The 20,991-nt window shown below is 38.8% G+C and overlaps 1 long non-coding RNA gene and 1 pseudogene across 1 annotated transcript in view; one reads left to right on the top strand and one right to left on the bottom strand.

The window, feature by feature from the left end:
- LOC144298386 (uncharacterized) overlaps positions 1-20,991 on the bottom strand; it is a 123,796-nt gene that overhangs the window by 2,854 nt on the left and 99,951 nt on the right. The window lies entirely within an intron of this gene.
- Positions 17,098-17,229, top strand: LOC144298928 (U4 spliceosomal RNA; annotated as a pseudogene).

The raw sequence follows: 20,991 nt of genomic DNA, 5'->3' as shown, positions 1-20,991 counted from the left end.
TTATTATTTTTTTAAAGACTTTATATATTCATGAGAGACAGAGAGAGAGAGAGAGAGCCAGAGACACAGGCAGAGGGAGAAGCAGGCTCCATGCAGGGAGCCTGAAGTGGGACTCGATCCTGGGTCACTAAACCGCTGAGCCACCTGGGCTGCCCAGCACTGTTTTAAATACTGAGGACCCAGTACTGATAAGATAGACAAAAATCCATGCCTTTGTGGAACTTATGTTATAGGAGAGTTCCAATGATCACAAAAATAAGCAAAATTATAAGAGCTGGTAGTAAGTGCAAAAAAGGAAAAAGAAAACAGGAAAATGGAATGGAGGTGGAGGTGGAAGAGGCATGGAGGGACTCCTGGTAAGGTGACATTTGGCTGGAGCAGGTCAAAGGTGGAAACAGGGAGATTGTTCAGATGCTATCGCACTTATTCAGGAGAGAGGTGATAGTGGCTTAGGTTGGAGTAGGAGCCACAAGGTTGGTACAGACACCTTACCATGAGTGTGGTGAAGACCAAAATTGTTTGGCCCAAGGGATGACAAGAATTGCCAGGAAGTGAGCTGCCACAGAGACTAGGGTGCAGCAGGTCTGAGGAGAGACTGGGAATTGTGCTAGAACAAATTCCACTGCACACATCTGTTCACTACCACGTGGAGAGGGCAGGCAGGTGGCTGCATACAGGGGTCAGGAGCTCAGGGGAGTGGTCCAGCCAAGCAAGAGAAAATTAAGATTAAATAAGGGAATCACGGACAGTGGTGGCTCAGTGGCTGAGGTTCTGCCTTTGGCTCAGGTAGTGATCCCAGAGTCCTGGGATGGAGGTCTGCATCAGGCTCCCCGCAGGGAGCCTGCTTCTCCCTGTGCCTATGTCTCTGCCTCTCTCTCTGTGTCTCTCATAGATAAATAAATAAAAATTTTAAAAAACGTTAACATAAATAAATTAAATAAATAAATAAATGAATCAAAGTGTTGAAACCACTGTGAGTCTTAGAGAGAGGTCTATGCAGGGCACTTGACAAGGCCCACTCCCTGCTAACTTGCTCCAACACATCAGTGAATGCAATTTAAACTAATGCCTCCACAAAACCACACATTTTTTACATGCCACAGTCTTTGTAGGCTTCTCATAGATGGGTTTCAACAGATGGTGTCCATCAGGAGGACCTGCAGAGCTTTCTCCAAGTACCCACCCCTGAGTTGGTGGTGTCCTCAAGGATTTCAACTCAATGGACCTAGGTCTTTATTTTGTAAAAGTTCCCCAGGTGTATTTCATGGACCCCAAGTATCACCCATTAGTCAGAACTTTGAATGCTAAACCAATAATGCAAAGAATAGTGGCATTTCTTTTCAAGAAAAGAAGAAACTGGAAACAATCTAAATATGTAAATAATAGAGGTGAGTGTTCTTAGCCTTATTTTATAGATGAGGAATCTGCAGCTCAGAGATTAAAGTACTTGCCTGAAATCATGTAGCTGGTAGCTGGTAGCCAGGAATTGACACAGGCTTTAAGGGCAAATGTGTATCCTTGTTACCACACCAGGCTGTTGCTAGTCACTCATAATCCTCTGAGAAGTGGGAAGGCTATTCTTATGGTCTGAGTGATAGATACATGTCAGGACTAAGTCCCTCTGCCCTCTTAGCCAACTCTTCAAAATGGAAGAGAACTGGGAATTAGTCAATGTGTCTCAAATCCTGCTATAGTCAGAATCCCCAGGAGCATCCTTGGGCCTCAATCCCAAAAGTTAATTTGTTGAGTCTGAGGAATACAGACTTAGATGCAAAGTGCTAGCTGACCCAAATAATCATTCTGCAAAATCTTTCTTCCACTTTCCTGCATGCCCAGCACCAGATCATGAACTTCTCCCACCTTAGCACACTAGTCCTTGGGCTCCTGACAGGAGAGGGTTAAAGTCCTGAGAACCCAGGGGCTCTTCTCTCACGAGAATGGAATGTGAAGGGGAGTGAGCTGAGCTGTGGGCTGTCCAGTGCTGAGCATGGCCATTGTTGCAGAACAATTGACCCCCAGGAACAGAGCAGCAGTCGCTAATTATGGGACACTGTGTTGTCCTGTAATTATTAGGCCTCTGTGACCATTAATATAAGCAACTATGCTCACTGGCTTCCTTTGGTCATACCTTGCCCCATACTGCTCTGCTCACGATTCTGAAGAAGTAAAACTATTAACCCAAGGCATCAGAAAAGAAAAAAAAAAAAAGACCCAGCTCAGAGATTCTCTAGTTCTGGTTACATTAAAATGTCCCAGATGTTTAACAAACATGCAACTCTCAGCCTCACTTCCAGAAACTTGGGTTTGGTGTGTCTGAGTGGAAATGAAGGTAGTTTAGCCAGTGAAATTCATTGAGATCCAAATTCAGCCCTCCTTGGAAGCTGGCAGAGGTCTGAGCAACCATATTGAGCTTTCTAAGTATCCCCCTGGCAAGGATTTTGATGCCCTGCTGATGGTGTCTGCACCTGTGAGTTAGCGAACTTATCCTCAACACTGACTGAACTCCAAGCTAACTCACTAGGAACACCAAGTCAGATAACTATTTGTCTGCTCACATACAGCCTTGGGTCTGGTGGGAAGATTAAAATCAGAGAGGACAACCAGACAAAACTGGCTTGCCCTAAGGAGGGGAGAGAATGGAGGAGGAAGATGACCTCATATGAGGGTCCCCTGATGCTTGACCCCTGAGGTCATCAAGTAACTTCATGCAAGAGTCAAAAACTTATAGTAATCCATCTTGGGCAAAAACAATAACTGATGCATGGGGGCACCTGGGTGGCTTAGTCAGCTAGTATCTGCTTTGGACTCAGGTCATGATCCTGGGGTTCTGGGATGGAGCACGGCACTGGGCTCCCTGCTCAGTGGGGAGTCTGCTTCTCCCTCTTCCTCTGCCCCTCCCATCACTCATGCACTCTCTTTTTCTCTCTCATATAAATAAATAAATCTTAAAAAAAAAAAAAAAGAATAACTAGTGGGTGTTTGCCTAATAACAAAAGAGCTGCAGCTGGCCTCAGAAATACCAGAACCCAAAGTTAAATGCCTCCAGAGCTCTCCCTAGACTTCACTCTTACACTGTCTTTCTGGGCCACCTGGACACCACCAACTCCCTGCCTCACATTTCTCCCATCTGAAAGATGCCACTTCTCTTCTTTCAACTCTAATTTTAAAATTCCCAAGAAGACTTCTGATTGGTCCAGGGAAGTCAGATGCAATGACTGATAGCCAACAAAACCAAAGGGTGGAAGGAGGATGGGAAGCCTCTCCCCCAATTAAAGGAATGCAAGACTAAGCAAAATTTGTCCTCTGCAGCTCTTCATACACCCTATTCCATTTCAGCCTCACAACCAGAATGAGATAGGCAGATTTATTCACCATTCTGACAGATGGCAAAACCAAGACTTGAAAAATTGAAGTGACTTTCTCAAGGTCACACGGCTAGTCAGTGGCAGGTCTCCCTGTATTCTAAATCCATGCTCTCTGCTGCATTGTGTTCGATAGCACATTAGGTGCATGAAGGAGAAGTCCCAGTTCACAGTACAGTCTGGCCAGCTGTACTAAAGAAGGACGTTGGATGCTAGGAGAGAATTGCACAGGAGACTGAACAGGTGAGTTGGGACCATGTTTTAGAGAGATATGAATACTAGACCAGAACTCAGGCTCTTGTTTAGAATACAATGGAAAGCCAGTGAAGGTTTTTGAGCAATGGTGTAATGCTGGATTTTTGGTGCAACCCAGACCTCTAATAAAAGAGCTGAGCAATGATACAACATACATAAAACCAGCAGAAGCAACAGAGAAAGGAATGGTCCCACAGCAGCTCCAGGTTGTGGAGCAATCAGATACAAATGTAAAATAAAAGGAATTTTAAAAATAAAATAGCATATTTATAAAAGACCTAAATACTAATATGAGAACCTAAAAAAGATAGTAGCCAAAATGAGGAACATTATGGATGAGGTTAAAGAACATAGTAGACCCACTGTAACAGGGAATTAGTAAACTGGAAAATAGAACAAAAGAAAATACACAGAGTGAAGTATATTCATTCTGTGAGAGAAAAATGGAGGGAAGATGCAGGAAAGAGAATAGTGAGTACAGAGAATGGAGCAAGAAGATCCAGCATATGTGTAACTGGAGTGTCAGAAGGAAAATACAAATGGGCCTTAAATAATATTTGAGGAGATAATGGCTCAGAAGTTTCCAAAACTGATGAAAGATATGAATGCATAGTTTCAAGAAGCACTCAAAAATACAAAGCAGGATAAATAAAAAGAATCCACACCCAGGCACAATAGACTAAAAGTGCTGAAAACCAATGACAAAGAAAATCTTTTGTAAACAATAAGGGAAAAAGATAGGTTGCTCTATTCAAAGGAGCAAGACAGACTTATAACTGCTTTCTTAAAACTGGCAACATGAGCTAAAGGAAATCAAATCTCCAACAAGCTGTAAGGAAAAAAAGTTCCAACCCAGAATTCTGTCTCAGAAGTCTTAACAAACACAAAATGTAGATAGTTTGTCATTGGTAGATTCATACAAATGAGATTACTAAGGGTCTGGAAGAAGGAAAATGATCTCAGATTAAAGCTCAGAGATATAAGAAAGATGAAGAGCAATGGAAAGGATAAATATATGGATAAATTGAAATAAATTACTGACACATAAAATAATAACAACAACAACAATGGCTTGTGGGGCTCAAGATATATATTGAAATAAAATAGTGATGATAGGAGCACCTGGGTAGCTCAGTGGCTTAAGCATCTAACTCTTGGCTTCTGCCCTGGTCCTGATCTTGTGATCATGGGATCGAGCCCTGCATCAGGTCCTGTGCTCAGCGTGGAGTCTGCTTGAAGTTCTGTCTCTTCCTTTCTCTCTGGCCCTCCCCCCACTCTCTCATACATGCTCTCACTTTCCCTCTCTCTTGAACAAATAAATAAATCTTTAAAAAACATGTGACAATAACAGCATATAGGCTGGGAGGAGGTAAACATGCTAAGATGTACTAAGGTCCTTGCATTGACTGGGAAGAAGATAAAAGTACCCACTAACCTTGGACTTTGACAAGTCAAAGTCACATGCTATTATCTCTATGGTAGCTTTTAAAACAAGAGTAAAAAAATGCATAATTACTAGGATAACAGAGGAGAACACACACACACAAACCCAATAGAAAAAAACATAAACGACAGAAAAAAAAAAACCACAGAGTAAAATGGTAGATATAAACTCAAGTATACCCATAATTACATTAAATACATTTGGGCTAAATGACCAAAATAAGAGACAAAGACAGTTCAACTATATAAAAAGTATAAAACTCCTGTTATATGTTATTTAACAGGAGCTAGATCTAAAATAAAAGGACACAGAAAAGTTCAAAGTGAAAGAATGCAAACACGACAGCTTATAGTTAGGAAAACAAGATCTTAGCAGAGACCCAAAAGAACTGAGAGTCTGGTGTGTTTCTGGAGGGAGGGTATCCCAGAAAGAGGAAACAGCACAGGAAAAAGCATTTTCATGCTGGAGGAAGAAGCCCAGGATGGCTGGTACAAACTGAGGAAGAGTGAGAATGGTAAGTTGAAATCAGAAAGACAGGGGCCAGGTTGTGAATGGTTTTAAAGACCACTGTCATTCCAAGAGCCATCTTAGACCAGTAGTAGCATGGGCATCACCTGGAAGCTTAATATAAAAGATCAGGCATTGCTCCAGATTTATGGCATCAGAATTTGTATTTTAATAAATCCCTTGATGATTTGTATGTCTGTTAAAGATGGAGAGGCACTGTTTTCAGCCAGTTGAAGGCTTTGGATTTTATTCTACATGTGAAAAGAATCCACAGGAGGGATTTGAGCAAAGGATTTATGTTTTTAAAAGGATCCCTCCCAGCTGCTGTGGCATATAAGCTGTATGGGGTCTAGAGTAGAAAAAGGGAAGCCAGTGTTGATGTTTTTTATAATAGTCCCAGAAAGAAAGAGAAAGATGGGTATCTGTGGCCTGGGTGGGGGCAGTGAAGGAAGTCAGAAGTGGTCAGACTAGTTAGTGGTGAATCTTGAAGAGGGTTAATAGCACTGGGAAAAATCAGGTATAGGAGTTGATGAGGGAAAGAAAAGAATCAAGAATACCTTTTAGGGATCCCTGGGTGGCGCAGCGGTTTGGCGCCTGCCTTCGGCCCAGGGCGCGATCCTGGAGACCCGGGATCGAATCCCACATCGGGCTCCCAGTGCATGGAGCCTGCTTCTCTCTCTGCCTCTCTCTCTCTCTCTCTCTCTATCATAAATAAATAAAAATTAAAAAAAAAACAAACAAGAATACCTTTTATGTGTTTGAAACTGAGCAACAAAATGAATGATGGAGTCCTTTTTTTTTTTTAATTTTTTTTTTATTTATTTATGATAGGCACACAGTGAGAGAGAGAGAGGCAGAGACACAGGCAGAGGGAGAAGCAGGCTCCATGCACCGGGAGCCCGATGTGGGATTCGATCCCGGGTCTCCAGTATCGCGCCCTGGGCCAAAGGCAGGCGCCAAACCGCTGCGCCACCCAGGGATCCCGAATGATGGAGTCCTTAAGTGAAATGGGAAGACAGAAGGAAGAACAATCCTGGAAGGGGGAAAGGAAATCCATCGCTACTTCTCTGTTCTATTTTGGACATTTGAAGTTGTAGATGCCTATTCGACACCAATCACATCAACTGGAAGTGTTGAATTACCAGGAGAATATATACCTGAACATGAAGGGGATGTCAGGACTTGAGATAGAAAACAGAGTGTGTAAATGATTAAAACTCCTATCCTTAAAGGTCGCTGATTGTTCAAAGTGTAGGACCAGAAATGAGAAGATTGTGACAAAAGGGAACTGAGAATAAGCAATAAAATTAATTTTGTATGCAATTCACCCCAAATACCATGTATTTCTAAAAATTAACTCTTAGAAAAGAATTGCCCTAAATTTGAGTTCTTACAAAATCTCTCACATTATGGGAATATATTCTCAATTTCTTTAAATTGAACAAAAATCCTGTTTGGGAAAGAAACATCAACCTGAAATGACCTCAATCAATGCTGGTTTGGGATGATTGGGGACGGCACCTGACAGAATCAGTAAATAAGGAAGGCAAAGAAATTTGACACAGATTTAGTAATTATTGCTGGAGGTAGCACCTCACAATTGCCAAGTGTCAGATGTCTTTGTAAACAAGGCTTTTAACGCTCACTTTAAAATCAATACAGGGAATGGTTGTCTGTGGAAGTCAGGCACATTTACCACTAGGACAAATTAAACAACCAAAACTCTATCCTGACATGGGTTATTGTAGCGTGGGATACAAATTTCAGTGATGGCAAAAATACAGATTCAAACATTAATGTATTTCAAATGCTTCAAATGGGAGATAAAGATGATGTACTGTGGAAAACTGCTGGATGATTCAAAAGATGGTGAAGACAGACACCAATGTCCAAGATGCTGGCGAAGAGTTTGAATACAATTGTTTCTTAAAATATAAGCAGAAAAAAGCAGTACACCAAGTTGTTATATATCATTGTAAATGTGTATATGTAATGAAATTATCCCAATAAAATTTAGAAGTAAATATCTATTTCAATTATGCCCCAATGGTTTTTTATATGTAAGTTGGTCAAGAATTTGGAGGCTATTCTAAATTGGAAAACGAATGGGGGTACTTTTTTTTAAGATTAATTTTTATTTATTTATTTTTTGAAATTTATTTTATTTTATTTTATTTTATTTTATTTTATTTATTTATGATAGTCACACACACAGAGAGAGAGAGAGAGGCAGAAACACAGGCAGAGGGAGAAGCAGGCTCCATGCACTGGGAGCCCGATGTGGGATTCGATCCCGGGTCTCCAGGATCGCGCCCTGGGCCAAAGGCAGGCGCCAAACCGCTGAGCCACCCAGGGATCCTAGATTAATTTTTATTTAGGAAAGAGAGAGGTGGGGAGGGGCAGAGGGAGAGAGAGTCTTAAGCAGACTCCACACTGAATGCAGAGCCCAACATGGGGCTTGATCTCATAATCCTGAGATCACCACCTGAGCCAAAATCAAGAGTCCGATGCTTAACCTACTGTACCATCCAGGCACCCCTGGAGATGCTTTATTTTCTGTGTTGCCCTCTATTTAAGGATATATGGTGTTGGATATTCCTATGGCTATAAAACTAAATGAAAAATTATGCCAGTATCTCCAATTTGGAAGCATGAGGAGAAAGACATGAATGGGCCATGAGAAAATCAGAGATCCATTTCCCAACATAGATAGCATTCTGAGGCATGGTAATAGAGTGAATGATGAAGACCATGTTTAGTTAACTAACAACTACCAGACATTTGAGGAAATCTTCTAATGTGAAAATCAGAGAACAAAACAAAACAAAACAAAACAAAAAGGAGATTAGACAGGCAGGATAATGGCCCCTGCAAAATGTCCATGTCCTAATCCTAGAACCTGTGAATATATTATGTTGCACAGCACTTTTACAGGTTCAAGGCTGCAAAAGCAGTTAATGTTGCTCATTAACAGACTCTGAAATGAGATTATCCTGGATTATCTGGATGAGCCCAGTCTAATCACATGCATCCTTAAAAACTGAGAACTTCTCCTGGCCATGGTCAGAGACAGATGTGACAACTAGCAAAGAGTGAGAGATTTGTTACTAGTTTTCAAGATGAAGAGGGGGAGCATGAGTCAAGGAAAGTGGGTGGCCTCTAAAAGCCAGAAAAGGAAAGAAAACAGATTGTTCCCTAGAACCTTCAGAAGGAAATATAGTCCTGCAGACACTGTGATTTTGGCACACTGAATCCATATTGAATGTCTAGCCTACAGATTGGTAGGACAATACATTGTAGTTGTGTTAATGTGTTATAGCAGCAATAAAAAACACTGTGGGATTTCAAGAAATAGGTATGTTTTAGGAAGAAGAAAATCTTTATAAAAAAAAAAGCATTCATTTCCTCAAAGAAATGAAGCATTGCAAGCACGAACTAGGAACAGGGTTCTCTTTTAAGAAAAGCAACATTATGGGGCACTGGGTGGTTCAGTCAGTTAAGGGTCTGCTCAGGTCATGATCCTAGGGTCCTGGGATAGAGCCCCATATTGGGCTCCTTGCTCAGCAGGGAGTCTGCTTCTCCTTCTCCCTCTGCCCTTTCATGCTGCTTGTGCTCTCTCTCAAGTAAATAAATAAAATCTTTAAAATAAATACATATGTATATACATAAATAAATAGAAAAGCAACATTCTGACTACAAAAAAAAGTGCTCTTGAAGTTAAAAGTAATATGGGAGAAACTTCAAAAACTCAATGGTAGGGCTGGAAGATACAGATGAAGAAATTTCCTAGAAAGTAGATCAAATGATAAAGATAGAGAAAACAGGCAGGATAAGAAACTTTCCAGAAGATGCCACATCCAACTACGAGGAGTTCCAGAGAAGCAGAGGGCAGCATGTAAATAGGTTCAGATACCAATTCGAACACCAACAAGCAACTCTTGTACATCAGCTGGCTGTCCTACAATTCAACTCAGTCCCAACTCTACCTACCTGGAGACAGCATCAGATTCCTGCTCCCTACCCCACTCCAGACACCAATCACAGGCCTACGTTGTAACCTGTACTTCTGACCCACTGGGTCAGAGGTTCTGACCCCTCCTTGGGTTGGATTAATTTGCTAGAGTGGCTCACACTACACAGAGAAACAATTTACTTAACCAGATAACTGGCTTATTATAAAGGGATATGACTCAAGGACAGCAGATGGAAGAGTTGCATACGGAAACATACAGGAAAGAAGCACAGAGTTTCCATGACTTCTCTAGGAGCAACACTTTCCCATATTGCCATGTATTCATCAACCCAGAAGCTCTCCAAACCCCTTCCTGTGTTTATAAAAACTTTATAGAGGCGATAGTCAAGATAGTTAAATCATTGGCCACTGGTGATAGATTCAACCTCCAGCCCTTGTCTCCTTCCTTGAGGTTGGGGGAGTGGGGTGCTAAAAGTTCCAAACCTCTGATCACATGGTTGGTCCCCCAACAGCCAGCCCCCATCCTAGGTTACCTAAGGGCTTTCTAAAGGTCACCTCATTAACATAATAAGACACTGATCACAGGGAATGTCAAATGTCCTTTGAGGAGGTCAGTGCTAGGAATTGGTTGAAGACCAAATATATATTTCTTACTATGGTTCACCATATCACAGTATGTAAACAATAAAATAATAACAATTTCTCCCACAGAGAAAGACATCAATTGCCACAGTGAAAAAGGCCATGAGTACCCAACAACATGCACAAAAAATGGACTCATGCTTAAAGTATACCATTGTGAACTCTCAAAACACCAGTAGCAAAGAGATTTAAAAAAAATAGTTCTGATTGGGACGCCTGGGTGGCTCAGCGGTAGAGCGCCTGCCTTGGGCTCAGGGTGTGATCCCAGGATTCCGAGATCAAGGCTCCCTGGGGAGACTGCTTCTCGCTCTGCCTTTGTCTCTGCCTCTCTCTCTCTCTGTGTGTGTGTCTTTCATGAATAAATAAATAAAATCTCAAAAAAAAAATTCTGATTACTTTTTAGACCACTAACCTGTCCATTTCTAAGAGGAGTATGATAAAATGTCCAATGACAAATAATGATTATCAAACACCTCCCTGGGATTCTGTGAATTGTTGCTCAATATATTCATATACTTTTAAGTGCATGTATTTTCCTATTAGTTATATTTTCTTTTATACTATTCCTTTTACTAGTATACAACCTCTTTATTTTACTTTTATATAAAATGTTTATGCCTTTTTATACAAAAATGTTATTTTGTCTCATATTAAAGTTACTACCCTAGATCTCTTTTGTTATTTGCTTGGAATACAGTCTTTGTCCCAATTTCTTTGTCTTTTCATGTTAAGTTATTTCTTATTTAAAAAAATAATATTGACACTTTAAGAAGTCTAATCTTAGGTGTCTTTTAATAAGTAAGTTTAATTCATTTGTATTTGTTGTAATTGTTATATTGGAACATATTTCACAACTTATAGAGATTCTTTTTTGTTTTTTTTTCTCCCATTGAATAGGGGGAATTTCCTTTTGCTGGTTCAAAACTTATATACTTTAGGATGCATGGGTGGCTCAGTGGTTGAGCGTCTGCTTTTAGCTCAGGGTGTGATCCCAGGATCCAGGACCAAGTCCCACACTGGGCTCCCTCTGGGGAGCCTGCTTCTCCCTCTGCCCATGTCTCCGTTGTGTCTCTCATAAATAAAAGAGAGACACAGAGATAAATAAAATCTTAAAAAAAAAAGTTATATACTCTGCTTTTGTTCTTGCTGTGGTTAGTAGTAACCACTACAGTAGTCTTTAGGACCCATACTCAGGAAAAAAAAAAAAAAAAAGACCCATACTCAGGTTTAATTTCCCTTATTTCTTTTTTTTTTTAATTTTTATTTATTTATGATAGTCACAGAGAGAGAGAGAGAGCGAGGCAGAGACATAGGCAGAGGGAGAAGCAGGCTTCATGCACCGGGAGCCCGACGTGGGATTCGATCCCGGGTCTCCAGGATCGCACCCTGGGCCAAAGGCAGGCGCCAAACCGCTGTGCCACCCAGGGATCCCTAATTTCCCTTATTTCTTGAACTTGACAATATTTATATATACTCCCCCTTGTTTTTTTCCTTATTATTTGCAGTATCCTCTTGATGTCAGTCTGATTCTTGTTTGTTGACAATCTGCTTCTTTTCCAGAAACATTCAGAATGTGTCCTTGGTATTCTCATGTTTCACTCTAAAGCAGGTTGTAGGTTTTTCCCTATCTCTTCTGCATGGTGTTTTATAAGTCTTTTCAACAGGCCCTCTTGTCTTTAATTTTAGAAAGTTGAACTTTTGCCATTTCTCCAAATATTTTCTCCTCTCCATTTTCCGTCTTCTCCTAGAGTTCTTATTTTCTGAATGTTGGCAATTCCGCTTCTATCCTTCATACTTCAAAGCATTTTTAATAGTATATATTTTCCTTCTTTATCATTTACTGCTGCTTCTTGGGCAAGTCCTTCAACCTGATATTCCATTTCATTAATTTGTTCTTCAGCTGTTTCTGTCCTGCTATCAATTCCATGTCTTGTGTCTTTTTATCTCAACTACTATATTTTTCATGCTTAACATTTCCACTCAGTTCTTTTAAACCATTTAAAATTTTTTCTTCATATTCTTAACATCTTCCCTTATGTCCTTAAGTATTTTTATAATGTTTATTTTAAATTCTAGATCCATTGGTTTCAATAATTCTGCTTCAGATGGGATGCATACAGTTTCTTTCCTTTCTTTCATGAGAGGTATACTTCTCCAGTGTCTAGCTACTTTGGACTATGAGTTGGAGATTCCACAATGGCCAGCAGAACATACAGCTGTCCTGTTACTCCACTGACACTGGAGGTCTGGGCTGTTGCTTCCAACTTCTATGAAATGGTAGTCAAAGACAGTATGAGGGTACTTTAGGAGGAGCAGCAAGAGTAGGACTTTTAAAAGTTTTCCTCCAACCCAACAGGTTTTAATCCTGGTTCAGCATCAGAATTGTATATGGAGCTTTAAAAAATAAAAGCCACTTCACACTCTATAAAATCAGAATACCTGAGGATGAGATCCAGAGGTAAACATAGATTTTCTCAACACTGTATTTTGGAGAAAAAATTCCAACCAATAAGATAGTTGGAAAAATAGCACCCTGAACACTGGTCTGGTCTTTACATAGATTCACCAAATCAAAGGTTGCCATGTTTGCTTCCTTTCTCTCTTGGGGGTGAAAGTGTTACTTTTGTTTTGCTGAACCACTGAAAGTAAGTTGCAGATGTTGTAACTTTTTCTAATACTTCAACTCAAATCTCCTCTTACCTATCATTGTATCTGGTGTGAAGAGTTTTAAGAGCTGTCTCGGATGATATTTAATGTGCAGCCAGGATGGAGAATCACTGCTCTAATCTATCTTTCCACCATTGCCTTTGCTTGCCCTATTCCCTACCCCTCAACATCCGTGAACATGCACACACACATCTCCACACACTACAGACCACAAATGCACACACACACCACACATGCACATGCCATTAACACACACACCAAACACACATCACACATGCACACACATACCACATGCATACACAATCACACATGCACAAGCACACATATACACACAGCACACATGCATACACACACCACATGCAGATGCACACACATCACACATACACCACATGCATATATACACAATCACACAGCACACATATACACACACTATATACATACACACACCAAACACATTAACACACATAAACATATACCACATGCATACACACAATACACAGCACACATACACCACCTGCATACACATACCAAACACACATCACACATGCACACACACACCACATGCAAATGCACACCATCACACAGCACATATGCATATGCACACTATCACCAGCACACATATACACATACACACTCCAGCTCAAGGCAGCCTGCAGACTCCCCAAGGATTTCTGTCAGTTCTTTGTTAATTCCTCAAATCCATGTTTTCTCCCATTTCTATCATTTCTCTGGGGTAGAGTTTGAGGGCAAGAGCCATCAACCTGGGGCTACAAGGTCACCTTGACAGGAACTTGAAGTTCTCAGGCTCTGTAAATATCTGTTTTATAATGTTGATGTATTTGGTATTTGATAAAACAGTGGAGAAATCACCATTTTAGGCAAACATAACAGTTCATAAAAACTAAAGGCAAAATAAAGTCTGATCTTGAATTTGTTCATAGTGTTCTTAAAAGGATATGAAATATTTCTTTAGTCAAAATACATAAAGACTAAATTAACCCACTCTGTCCATACCCCCATTACAATCTGGGTTTTAAATGCCTGAAATAATATTTTAAGTTATATGATACAGTCTTCAAGTTCCCTTTTCAAAAGAAACTTTTTGAAATAGTGTATCTTTCCCCATATCTTTACCATATTAAGTATTACAAAATTTTAATTTTTTTTCCAATCTGATATACAAAGGATAATGTTTCAGTGTTGCTTTAATTTGCATTTCATTGGATATCAGCAAAGTCAAGCATCTTTTTACATGGTAATTTAGTCACTTATAAATTTTATCTGATATTCATGTTTGTCCATTTTTTAAAAAGAGATTTTTAAAGAAACAGTTAATAGTCTCTCTCTCCAAATCTACCTTTAAGTAATCAACATTTTCTGTTAGTTTTGTATCCTTCTAAATCTTTCTCTAAATGCATCTAAAATATATAGACACTTGTATGGTTCTAGTAAGATCATGCCAAATCTACTCAAATACATAGGGATGAAGTGTGAGGTATGGGGAATCACCAAGGAAAATCTGTCCATGCTAGTTTGAGGCAAATAAAAATCCTAAATGCAATTCTATCCAAAGATGATAAAGGTGGACATGAGCCAAAACTTTCCAACCAAAGAGAATGAAATAAACATAGTAGCATGGAGATATGAAGAATGTGTTTCTGAAAACTGAACCCATAAAACAAATGAAAACTTGGGGCAAATATACTTTTCACTCTCAATGGAATGGGGGGAAAAAATCATCAAGGGCTCCAAAGAAAAAAATGAGATCCTTATAACAACAGATCAGGTTAACAAAAGAATGGGTGATGCTAAGAAAAATCATTAAGGAAATAAACAATGCTATTGCAACATTTAAAAAAAAAAGATATACAAAGCAATGAAAAACAGACTCATCACTGAAGAAACCCAAATCAGTGAGGTGGGAGGAGTAGGCTTGAGAAAAATAAGGCAGGATATAGGGACAAAGAACAAAAGAATGGGAAAACCTATGTAGGAAAGACAACAGATTCATTGTGGGACAACTGGCATTCCTACCAGAGAGGCCAAAACATATTGGTCAAACAGTAACAAAGCAAATTCTGATAAAAGTATTTCATTTTATATATATATATATATATATATATATATATATATATATATATATATATATATAAATTTATGTAAATATCCATGTAGAAGAAGCAGGACCCTGACTTTTCTGCCACACAATTCACTGCCAGAGACAAAACAAGGTTTGAGGGAATAAAAAGAACATGGACCCAAACTTTGAGTCCAGCCAAAGCGCCAATAACCTGGTAAGGAAGCAGACAAGATGTTAATGAAACATTGGAGAATCTGGGGAGAAGATCACAAACACTTTTTCTCAAGAACTAGCTGAATACATACTTTGAACATGGAAGTTGTGTCACAGGAGAGAGTCAAATCCACCCCAATTCTAAGTGTGGAATTAAGACTTAATAACTGCTAGGTATATGGTTATAAAACAGAATAGAAATATTCAATTCCTTGATGGAGAAAGGCACATGATAAAATTATCAATAATAATTTCATTATAATACAGTGGGACAAAAATTTAGAATACACTAATCTGGTGCAGTAGATTTGGAGTTGAGATTGACAGAGGAGGGGATAAAAAGAAGTAAAAATGTGTAATTTTCCTCTTTCATAGAGAGAGACACAAGACAAGATCTTGCTTCTAAAATTGATGGACTACAGAATTTAGGAATAATAATTCAATTATTAATAAGTCTAAGAATCTACATCATTAAATTACTTCAAAAATTATAAATGTTACAGCATTTAAAGCAAGTAATACTGCAGTGAATCACAACAAAATAATTGAATATTTTTAAATAACAGAAATTATTATGACAATAAATGAAAAAGAGTTTAAGGATATTTTTTAAAACGTGCTTAAATTAAAACACAAAATACAGCTTGGGAATGCCTACAAAACACTTAAGCGAACCAAAATGATTCAGAGAGATTATGAGTAAGAAGAAAAGCAAAAAGGTTCTAGGGAATGTGAACAAGAAGAAAGCATAGCCTCAATGTGAACATCAGATAAAGCAGAATTATCTCAAACATTCAAATATCATAGAAGTCTACTGCCATTTAAATTATTTCAATGCGTAATGAAAGAAAATTTTCAATTATTTTTACAAATTATGCAGGACTCAAAATGAAAAGAATAGACAAAGCACAAAATGGAACACTACAAACCCAATTACGAATATACCTGCAAAATAATTAAAATATTAGCAAATAAACTAACTAGTATGTTAAAAGAAGAAATATGAGATTAAGCAACAATTGTTCAAAATTGTATAGGCTATTGATGTAAGAAGAGAAAAAAATAATCTCAATAAATGCCCAAAATCTGTTTTTTTAAAATAACATATATCCCTGATAGCAATGTTTCATAAAATAAGAATAGAAAGGGGGCACCTGGGTGAGTCATTCAGTTAAATGTGCAACTTTTGATCTCAGCTCAGGTCATGATATCAGGGTCATGAGATCAAGTCCCACATTGGGCTCCCTGCAGAGTGCTTAAGATTCTCTCTCCCTCTCTCTCTGCACAGCCCTTCTCAAAAACAGCAATAACAACAAAAAAGAATAGAAAGATATTTCCATAGCATGATCAAAAAAAAATTACACATGCACATCAAATAACTATTGGCATCATGTTCTGTGGGAAGACACCAGAAGAATTCCCCTTAAATCATGGGGGAAGACAAAGAGACAATTCATTACCACCCATTTTGCCCTCTATTCTGAAGTGAAGAGAATAAAACAAGAGGTATAGATATTTGCAGAAAAAGCAAAATGATCAATATTCACATATTATATAATTTTCTACCTAGGGGAAAAAACAAGAAAATCAATTAAAAACTTATTAAAAATAATAATAGATAAATATTTAAATGGTTTGAAATAAATATACTACAATCAATACTTTTCTTAGATTTCCAGCAATGACCAAGTAGAAAATATAGCAGATTTTTATTTTTTTTTATTTTTTATTTTTTTTATTTTTTTTATAGCAGATTTTTAAAATGGTATTCATTCCAACAATAAAAAGCAAAAGATAGATCTAAAAATAAACTTTCAAAAATGTACATGATCTGTACCAAAAAAGGAACAACTACTTAAATCTACCCAAATATTTAATAGAAAAGGGAGAAAAATAGCATGGTTTTACATAAGAACTTTCAATTGCTGTAAATACTTTTAAAAGATAATTTGGCAGCTTTGCACCGTGGCAGTATCGTAGCCAATGAGGTTTATCCAAGACGCGATTATTGCTAATTGAAAAAGATAATTTGGCAGTGTATATCAAAATGGCAAACCAGAATACTTTTTAAAAATATTTGAGAGAGAAAGGCCCAGAGCTTGAAAGAGAGCAGGGGAAGGGGCAGAGGGAGGGAGAATCTCAAGTAGCCTCCTTGATGAGCAGGGAGCCCAATGTGGAGCTTGATCCCAGGACCCCAAGATCATGACCTGAGGAGAAGTCAAGGGTCAGACGCTTAACCAATTGAGCCACTCAGCCCCGACACAAGCATACCTTTTTTGTTTAGCAAACCTATTTCCACGGACCCTAAAGGAATCTTATACAAAATAAAAAATTACAACAGGCAAGACTCAAGAATTTTGGCCTGAGCAACTGGGCAAATAGTTGTATCGTTCCCAAAGTTAACAAAGTTTATCAAATTGGCAATATGTAGCAACACCCTTAAAAAATCCTTAAAAAGTGCTTATACTTTTAGCTAGCAATTCCATTCCTAGGAATTTATTCTTAGGAAATAGTCATGGTCATGCTCAGAGTTGGTTTCCAGGAAATTTGTTGCAATGGTGTTCATGGTAATGAAAAAAATGCAAACAATTTAAATGTTTAACAATGGAATGTTGTGGAGCACTTAATATTTATGTAGAATATTCAGTGATATGGAAAGACATACATATAATGTATGTCTTTAATACACTGTAATATGAAAAAAATCATTTTATAGGCGGGTAAGTTTTGCATGTATAATGTGATTGAAATTTTTGGGGGGGTGCCTGGATGGCTCAGTCAGTTAAGCATACAACTCTTGATTTCAGCTTGTATCACAATCTCAGGGCCATGGGATTGAGCCCCATATAGGGCTCCATGCTCAGCACAGAGTCTGCTTGGGATTCTCTCTCCCTCTCCCTCTGCCCCTCCCCCCACTCATGTTTGCTCTCTCTGCCTCTCTCTCCCTGAAATCAAATAAATAAATAAAATCCTAAAAAAAAAGAAAAGAAATTTTGTTGAAGAAAAACTATATGGAAAAAAAAACTATTTGGATATGGATATGCCTAGAAAGAAACTAAGTTGCTTACAGTTACAGATGTGATTTTTACATTTCTTTCTGTTCATATTTTCTGAATTTTCTCCAGTAATCATGCTTTACTTTTGTAAAATAAAAGCTATTTCATTAATTTATTTATTTATTAATTTTTAAAAGATTTATTCACTTATTTGAGAGAGAGAGAGCATGCACAAGTGGAGAGAAGCAGAGGGAGAAAAAGAATCTCAAGTTGATTCTGAGCTGAGTGCAGAGCCTGTCTCTGGGGCTTGATCCCAGGATCCTGAGATCATGACCTGAGCTGAAATCAAGAGTCAGATGCTTAACTGACTGAGCCACCAGGTGCCCCTGTAAAGGCTTTTTTTTTTTTTTTTTAAGATTTTATTTATTTATTTATTCATGAGAGACACACACACACAGAGAGAGGCAGAGACACAGGCAGAGGGAGAAGCAGGCTCCTCGCAGGGAACCTGACATGGGACTCGATCTTGGGTCTCCAGGATCACACCCTGGGCTGAAGGCGACGCTAAACTGCTGAGCCACCCGGGCTGCCCTGTAAAAGCTTTAAAAAATTGTTTTATTTGGTTTAGTGCCAAATCAGTGGTTTAGTGCCACCTTCAGCCCGGGGTGTCATCCTGGAGACCCGGGATCAAGTCCCATGTCAGGCTCCCTGCATGGAGCCTGCTTCTCCCTCTGCCTGTGTCTCTGCCTCTCTCTCTCGCTCTCTCTATGTCTCTCATTAATAAATGAATAAAATCTTTTTAAAAAATTGTTTTATTTTCTGTGCAAGGCCCTAACGGGACATGGCTTTCCATCTTTCCCCCACTGAGTCCTTTTGTGATTTTGGGAAAGTCCCTTTTCCTTAGGGGGCCTAAGTTCCTCATCTATAAGCCAGAGGGTAGGTGATAGCCAAGATCCTTTGGGCACTTGTCATGTTCTCTGGTTCCATTTTTTATTTGTTTATTTATTTAAGATTTTCTTTTTAAGTAACTTCTACACCCAACATGGGACTTTAACTCACAACCCAGAGATCAAGAATTGTATGCTCTACTGAGTCACCCAGACATTTCATGGCTCCCTTTAAACCACCACCATTAGCCCTGAAGCACACTTTATGGCACTGCCCAGTCAGCCTACTAACTGTCACTGATTAATTCACTCTCCTACTCATGAGCCTGGGACACTGACCATTTCAGTGTTGATCCAAATCCTGATTGCCTTTACCTACATGTCTTTTCCTAAGGGCTTTCTCTGGTGCCAGAGGTCTCTTTCTACCAGTGCAGCTGTGAAAGTGCTGGAAACCTATGGAATCCCCACACAGGAGTAGCCTTCTTGGAAAAACCACCCAGAGTTGATGTATAGATACGCCAGTTCCCTTCCCCTCAAAGGTGGCTCCCAGAATTCCCCAGTGGGATTGACCTGCAGTTACCCACATAAACCCCTCACTGGCTTTCTTCCCTTCCCTGCCTCACTTCTCCCTCTCCCATATGTATGTCCTGGGATCACCTTCCAAATATACTACATGCACTACATCCTTGTCTCAGGGTCTGCTTTTGAGCAACCCAAAGTAAGATAAACCACTCTCCCCTCTAACACTCCCCTCAAATCTCCAACTCCCACCACCTTTCACTCACAGCTGCTGACCTTGCTTGGTATTTTGTAGAAGTAGAAGCAATCAGAAGACAAAAATATCAACAGACATTCACAGGAAAAAAAAAACAAAACTTTAAAGGCCAATAAATATATGAAAACATGCTCAGCTTCACTGGTGACCAGAGACACAAATTAAAACAACTGACAGACCTTTCATAAATACTAGACTGGTGGGGGGTGGTTATCTAACAATACAGAGGAGGCGAGAAAATAGGAAGTCTTGTATAGTCTGGGTGTGGGTACCCTTACCTTGGAAAGCAATTTGGCAATATCTAGTAAAGCTGGAGTTGTGTATGCCCTGTGATGCTATGACCCAACAATTCCACTTTCAGGCAAGTACCCTAGAATAACTCTTAAATACAGGCTCAAGAATATTCCCTGCAGCACTGATATTTTTAAGAAGAAGAAGAAAAAAAAAAGGAAACAATCTAACTGCCTGCCAATAGGGGACTGGATAAGGAAATTTTAAAAGTCGTATACCACAAACTATATTAAGGTGAATGAACCTCATCAACTTGTAAAAAAGGTGACTAGATCTCATAACCACATGTTGAATAAAAGTAAGTTGTAAAAGGACATGTACATTATGGCATTATTTTATGTAAATATCAGAAGCCTCCCGAACAAAGCTGTATATTGTCCGTGATCATACACAATACAATAAGAGTTTCAAAGCGCAGGTAGGACATGTTACCTTTAAAATACAGGCCATGACAGTGGTTACCTTTGAGGATTGAGATGAAGAAGGGTCCAAGTGTATCTAAAATGTTTTGTTTCTTCAAAAGAATTTTTTTCCAGTTTTTTAAAAGGGAAGGTGGATAAAGTGAGAGGGGAGAGAGAGAATGAGAAGTGAGACTAGACCAAAGCAAATATGGCAAAATGGTAACATTTGCTAAATCTTGGTGGCAAGTTTGTAAATGTTACTTTGTAATATTAATCTCTGTTCTTTTCTGGGTGGTTGTAACATTTATGAATTTAAAAGAAAAATTACCAGGGTGATAGAAATGTTGTCTTGCCTGTGTCAGTAGTTACATGAATGTGGGCTTTTGTCAAGGTTCCTTAAACTGGACACCTGGAATGAGTGCATTTTCTCACATGTAAATTATATCTCAATACAGCTGATTTTTAAAAGAGAAAACAATTAAATGAGACATTGATTGG

This window comes from Canis aureus, chromosome 26, assembly GCF_053574225.1.
Source record: "Canis aureus isolate CA01 chromosome 26, VMU_Caureus_v.1.0, whole genome shotgun sequence".
NCBI classification, from domain to species: domain Eukaryota; kingdom Metazoa; phylum Chordata; class Mammalia; order Carnivora; family Canidae; genus Canis; species Canis aureus.
This window is presented reverse-complemented; position numbering and strand designations above follow the sequence as displayed.